Raw genomic sequence first — 8,291 nt, 5'->3', positions numbered from 1 at the left:
CAAAAAAACTTTTGAAATGAATTAATCTGCATTAATTATAATATTTGATGAAACTTAAATAAATATTATAAAATATGAAAAAATAAAAATAATGAATATCAAAATCAAAAAAAAGAAAATATCTTTACAGTACAAAGCATTTATTAAATTTAATTGTATATTTTTAATCAATGTATTAAATTATATTTATTTGAATCTATTAATTTTATAATTAGAAAATTTTTATAAATATAGATAATTACTAAATATATTATCAAATAAATTATGTTATTGAGACATATTACAGAACATTACATTCATTATTATATTCATTAATATGTTTTATAAATAAAAATAATATTATGAATTAATCCAATATTTATTCATGAATTTTTATGAATACTGATAGATTTGATATTCTACTTTTGTGAAAATCTTCAATATTTTTAACAACAATTTCCATTAAAAAAAAAAAAGAAAAAGATTAATAACATCTTAAATGATATCGTATGATATATTAAATAGTATTAGTAGTTTCGATACAATGTATCAAATATTATTATTTTCGATGAATAAATCAACGACAATAAGTGAACAAAGATATATACTCATATTATTATTCATTCCTTATAAACATAATATTCTTATGTTGTATTTGCAAACGATACCAGTCCATTATTATTTTATATTTTTGTTATATAACTTTTTAATAAAACATTTAAAAATCTATTTACGTAATTTTTTTATTTTATTTTGATTTATTTTACAGAATATTATAATATTTGGCCAACAAAATTTAAACAACTAGTATATTATGTAGAATTATCGATTGAAATTTTTGCATAATTTCAGTGTTAAAATAATATTCTAGAATCAGATACCATAAATCCAGATTAATTTAAAAATTATTTTATATATAATAATAATATATAATAGTACTTCAGTTTATAATTATAATATATAATATTATAATATAATTATAATATATAATTATAATTCAGTTTATAATTATTTTGTACAATGATAATATATTTTTCTGTTTCAATTTAAAGCATCTACATATCATCTTAATATAGTTTTTTAATTAATTAAAGTTAGTTAATTAAAGTAATTAAAGTTGTTCGAATTTATATAAATCTTATGCGTTTTTTCCAGTTAATTTTCTATCTAGTATCAATTTAGGACATTTTATTTGTTTTAAAATATTTCTATATTATTTTGTTTCGTTAGTAAATAAGTTTCTTTTCGTAGATGATGTGATTCGATTTATCATCATTTATTTAAATATTCCAGTTTTAAAGCCAAGTATTCTTGAAGATTTTTTTAATACTTCTAGAGAATCGTTATTATTATTATTATATTATCTGCAAATATCGTTGTCATGTTTGGAATAGTCTGAATATATCTGTAATATATCTGTAATATATATATAGAATATATCTGTAATATATATATACAGATTTATATACATTTCTTTGCAGCATATTTAAATAAATTTTGTAAATAGAAATAATTACACAATTTTAAATTTTTTGAATATGATGTAAAAATAATAGGAATAATTTCTTTAATTTGTAAAGTATATGAAACTTTGTTAAATGCTTGTTTCATATCGAGAAAAACAAAATAATTTTTTTTTTAAATCGTGTTTTATATGATTAATTATTCTGTAAATATTTTGTAAAGATGCTTTTTGATATTATATTTAGATTTAGTAAGAGAGGTTTAAATAACTTCTCAAATAATTTTAATGCAATTTTAGAAGCTGATAGGATGATATAAAGAATTTCACGTTTGACAAATTTATTCATAAAATTACATGTGAAATTTTTCGCTGATTAAGAAAGTACATAGTTTTGAATATCAAGAATAACTGTGAGAAATATTTTTCTGTAATTTCTTGATCATTTTATTATCTCCTCTTTATGAAATGATTAAGAACTTTCTTGCATTTTAATTCAATTTCTTATTATGTGAATGATTTGATGAATGATAAAAAGACAGCTTATGAGATTGACGATATTTTTCAAATTTAGATTTGAATTTTTAAAAGCTGGAATAAAAACTAAATATTTCTTGTTCTTTTTGAAGATTTCAAGTCCATGTTTCTTGAGAAATATATATATTTTTTTTTATGACTTGTTTAATTATTTTCCAAAGCTCATTATGTGTGATTTGATAGATGATGGATTGCTTAAATATTTCTCAAATTATATTTGAAAGATTCATTCTTAAACAGAAACAAATTGTTTTAATTTTTCACTTGTTCTGTTTCCAATTTTTTGTCATTCTGCAGTTTTCTTAAGAAGTTATTCTTCTCATTTTTTGTTTTTTGACAATCAATTTGATCATATCAAGATAACTGATACAGCAAACTTAGATGATAGATCTTAAAAACTTAGACATAGTTAATATTATTATGTACTTTTTAGGAATGCTGCACTTCTTCATAATTATAATTCTTGATCCTAAAAAATATTTTTGGCCGTAAAATTGCTTGCTAAATTTATTGCTGTGAAAAATATTCTTCGTTATAATCTTTTGTTTGAGATATTATATTTCAAATAATTTATTTCGATAAAGTGAATTTTGGAGATTAATTACAGCAAATATTCATTTATATCCAAATATCATTATTCATTAATCATAAATTTTTAATTATTTTCAATATTCTTGTTATTACTTGTTTATTTTGTTATATGGATATTTTTTCTAGTTTGATGAACGATTTTTCAATTTCTGGATGAAATTTATTTAGATTGCCATCCATATTGAATTATTTTCTTTGATTATATTGATTGTATTGAAGTTTCTGTTTTTGAATATATATATATATTATTTGTTAAGCGGATGCATAAATAATTATTTATTATTTTAGAAATTTGATTTTGGAAATTTTTGATAAAAAATTTTTATATGCCAGATATATAGTTTGTAAGATAAATCCCCATAGATAGAATAGCTTTTGTTGGGATATTTGTTAATTTGTATTCGTTTTTTGTATTCGTTTATTGGATAGGATTTCATAAAATTATATTATCCTTGCATGTGATTCTTTTTATGATTGTATCTCTTGCATTAAACTATTTTTCATTGTTTGTCTTAAAATTTCATTAGTTCTTTTTTTTTAAATGCCAGTGTAAATATCATTTGACACAATTTTTTCTTCTAAAAAAATATTATTGTGACATTGTATATACAATTAAAATTATATTTGATTGAAACTCCAATCTTGGCTTAATGGAAAATGAAAGTAAATGAGGAGAAATCCAACTATAGATAAACTTCTATCTCTAGATAATAACATTATTTCATATTATTTAGTTTTCTTTTTTTGATAGAAAACTAAATAATAACATAAAAAATTAAATACAAACTTAAAAAGAGAAACGTAAATTATTTAACAAGAAGAAATTCTATGCTACAAAATTAAGTGTAACAAGCAAATTATTAACATGAAGAACCATGATATAAATCAATCTGAATATATAGTATTGAACTTTAATATAATAATATTAATTAATAATTATAATATATAATAATTAATAGTCAATAATCATATAATAGGAGAAGAGAGCATTACAGTTGATAATTTTTTGCATCATGTTCTGTGATATGTCTGAAATAATTTCAGAATCAAATTCAATGAAAATACAATCATACTCAATACTCAATACTCATTATTCAAATAGTAAATAATTTATACGAATAATCTATTTTATAAATTTAGTTAAAATTTATAATTATTTATTTAGACTTGCAGCAAAATCTTTTAAAATCATGACTTTAAGATAAGTCCAAGAATGATAGAGCCATTATAAAAAATAGCAATTATAAAAATAGATAATTATAATTATAATTATAGAAATAATAGTTAAAAATAGATTTTAATGATGTTATGATGAGTGAAATGAGTGAAATGAGTGAAACTGAAATGTATTGTTAAACTCAACATTCTGAAACTTTTTTTTATACATGTTACTGCTCTTTATTTTCTTTTAATTTCTAAAATATTAAAAAAAAACTGTCGAATATAGTTCGAAAATTAATAAAGAAGCATTACAATGTATGAATTCTGTTTATTCTACCCGCATATGCCTTGGTTAAATTTGAATTATTATAATAAGATAAAGAGTTTTATAGAATTATATTTTTATGCAGAAAGTTGGATTTGATATTGAATAAGTAAAAATTAACAATATATATTAAAGGAAAGTGATAAATTTATTTAAAATATGGAATGGAAATAAAATATAGAATGCATTATTAACAAAAATTTGAACATTTAAACATATTAAATAAAAAGATATCAAAATCAATACTTAACTTTTGTACAATTATTATTTCAGTTATTTTACTATAAATTTTTTAAGTATATTTTTTTGATCATAGAATTTTTTTGAAACATTTTTATGATCATAAAATTATTTATAAATTTCTTTCTTTTTTATTATTTAAATAAATATAAATACAAAATGAATAATTTTTGTAACAATGTTTTTTTATTAACAATTATAACATTGCATAATACATTTTTTTTTTATTCAAAGCATATACATTAAAAACTATACCAAATACTTTTATGATCGACTATATGTTGATATTTCTTATTGATTTCGAATAAATTCAATATATATACATGATTCACGATTATTTTGAAACAGAATCAAATTCTTTTTTTTTCTTCATAAAATTGTATACCAATTATCATAAAATAAAATTTTTCGAATTTCTAACTTTAATAACACAATATGATGAATTGTTGAAATATTTACATATTTACATATGAAAAATGTTATTTGCAATTTAAAACAATAAAATATTCGCAATATAAAAATATTTAATAGAATTAAGCAATTCAAAACTGTTAATTTTCCATTGATTTAATCATATTATAAGCAAACAGAAAAATATAAACAAAAAAAAATAAAAGTTAATGACATATAATTTTAAAATCATTTCCAAGGATTGATTTTCAAAAAAAAATTATTTAAATATTAACATAACTAATCGAATAATTTGTTATATGGTTGATAGTGATTACTTCATTACTATTATATTATTAAATATATAAAAAATATCATTTTAATTATTATTTGATAGAATTTAAAAAATTTGATTTCGATAAATGAATAGATATTTTCTGAAATTATTATATATATTAATATTACAATACAAATGCCATTGTTGAAAGAAAAAATTGAAGTAAATAACAATCTTCAATCAAAGGAATTATGAAAGTTATATTTTAAGATGTGTAAATCAAGATTCATTGATACGCAAAACGATATAATTTTTAATTACAAAAATATCATTAATATAAAAAGAACAATGAAACAATTCCATAATAAAGAAGTAAGTTCATTCTTAAATCTACAAAAACCATAAAAGCAAAATAATAAAATCTGATACAAAATCTATAATAATATACAAATATTGATATAGTACAAATATTAAAAACTATTATAAATATGATAAATTATAATATTATGTTGCAAAATCATGTATGAACAAACATGAATTGAAATTGAAAAAGAGAATATAAATCAATTTTAAATATTGAAGCTTGTTTCAATTTGTACAATGTTAAATTTTTTTCTTTTGATATTTAATCTTTGATGAAAAGAAAATGATTAGAAAAATTTAGAAAAATATAAAAAATTATAAAATGAATTTATAATTTCAAAATAGGGCAGAATTAAAAAATGTTATAATTTCTGCGAATTAATGAGTTCAGAAATTTTGCAAAAATTCATTAAGAATATGCATTTTTCAATTAATTACAAATAATAGTGGTTTTACGGTATTAATATCTTTATATAATAAAATGTCTTAATAGCGACTAATTTATGATATAAAAAATTATCTTTTCATTCTAAAGACATATTACTAAAATTAAATATAATTATTTCATTATTTGAAAATTAAATATATTATTTAATTATTTAAATATTTTTTGAAGTCAAAAATATATTAAAAAATATTGAAATAATTAAATATTTGCGAGCATAGATATAGATTGTTGTCTTCGATATATTTTATATTGAAATATTTTATATTGAATATATTTTTTATTCTATATATTTTATATTTTATATTATATTCTCTATTTTTATAAGAAAAATATAATAATTGAAATACCAAAAATCAATAAAATGATTACTGAAAATGATGTCGATGCTTCGTTACAAGAATTTTCCGAACAAGAACATTCTTCCCAATATAATCCATTTTCATAAACTCCCCACTTACAAACATCCGTAATTGCAGTACTAGATACTGAAACACATCGATGGATCACTTGGCGGATCTACTGTTCCCTTTAAAAATTAATTTGAATAAAAAAATTCATTAAAATAATACACAAATTAATAATCAAATGAACGCAAACGATATAAGGAGCTAAATAAGATATTTAAAAAAAAGAGAACTTATAAATAAAACCACGAAGATTTTAATGTGTTATTTTATACAGAATGTTATTTTATTTTATTGTGTTAAGATTATGCAGATAACAACAGATAAAAATTATTTTTCTATTTATATTTTTTCATAAGTAATAGCACATTAATTAAAATTTTTTAAAATAATTTGTTTTAATGTTTATCATGATTTTTTTATCCTATGTAATTGATTTTTTGTATTCCTATTCAAAAATTTAAACTAATAAAAATATGTATTAAATCATTTTATGTCAGAAAAAAAAATTGTATTAAACTTGCACATATTTTATACAAAATTTTATACAAAAAAAATCAATTCGCAAGATTTAGCGAATTAATATAAAAAAAAAGTAATAAAATTTGAAAATTTCCAATAAAAACAGTTTGAGACCACTATTTCTTAATGAAAATAAATTCAATATACATCAATTAATTGGTTTGAAAAAAAATATAACATTATAATCAAATTTAAAAAACTTTAAATTAATAGTTTTTATCTTTATTTATGTTAAACAAGGAGGTAGTGGAGTCTGTATATAAACATGCATGTTTTCATCTGATTTTTTTTTTTTTTTTGACTAGAAAGTGTTTATTGAAAACTTAATATATACAGAAACTTATTGAAATATTATAAAAAATAATTTTTTAAAAATGCAGAAAAATTAAATTTGCCGCCTAAATTTTATTTCCAGAAGAATATAATGTTGTCATATGGATTGTGTATAATATAGTATACACTTTTTCCAGATCTTTAATTTTCATTTTATCGATTTGAAATGAATGAAAACAAAAACGTTCAAAAACATTCAAAAACGTTCAAATAAAATTGAATGAAATAAAATCATTAATCAATTAACAAAAAATCATTCAATATAAAATAAATTAAGAGAAATTATAAATACATAAAATAAAATATAGAAATATGTTACGAAATATTAATATATTTAATTATAATTAATATAATAACACAATAATATATAATATAAAAGTGCCAATACTTTTGTATGATATTACAAAAGAAATTTGTATTTTCAAAAATAATTGATATGTTATTTTTGAAATTCATTTTTGAATTTTTTATTTTTTGAATTATTTTAAATTATTAAAAAGCCAATAATGAAACAATATAATAAAAATGAATATTAATGTGGAAATAATATAGTATAACAAGATGGTCAAAAAAGATACTTATCTTCTAACTATTTCTCTCGTTTGATAATATTTTGAAAGTTTGATCTATTATCTATCTATTATAAATCTATCTATCTATAAATATATCTATTATCTATTTACAGCTAATAAGATTTCAATCGAATTTTTCAATTCATGAAAATTAGCAACAATAGACAGTAAGATTCAAAATCAGTAGTCTAAGAAACATAACAAAAAATAAATGAATAAATGAAATTTCTTCTTCGATATTAAACTTCATTCAGTTTGAAAGAATTTAAAATTATAAACTATATATACAACTATAAATTATTAACAATAATTTAATTAGCTTGATCAATAATTCATGCTATTAAATCAAAATGCAACAATATTATTAAAAAATATTTGTTTTTTAAACACAATCTTATACAAAAAGAAAAAAATGGAAAAAATATTTATAATCTTAATGTTACATATTAAATCATGTATTATTTCCACACTAATTGTCTATTTTATTTACCCGTGTATCTTTTTCACGATTATGACTTATTGCCCTTGTTACTCAAAATCTAAATTACATATGTATATATAGTGCATAATATGTATTTTTAACAACTATTTTCCTTTTTTCTTCTTCAATTTTCTTATTATTATAATTTCATATAATTAATTTTTAGTTCTCTAAATTTTGTCAATCGTCAATATTCTTCTTTTTAA

Source organism: Apis laboriosa, unplaced genomic scaffold, assembly GCF_014066325.1.
Source record: "Apis laboriosa isolate Shangri-la unplaced genomic scaffold, ASM1406632v1 scaffold45_cov149, whole genome shotgun sequence".
Lineage (NCBI taxonomy): Eukaryota > Metazoa > Arthropoda > Insecta > Hymenoptera > Apidae > Apis > Apis laboriosa.
The sequence above is the reverse complement of the archived record's forward strand: the minus strand, read 5'-3'. Positions refer to the sequence as shown.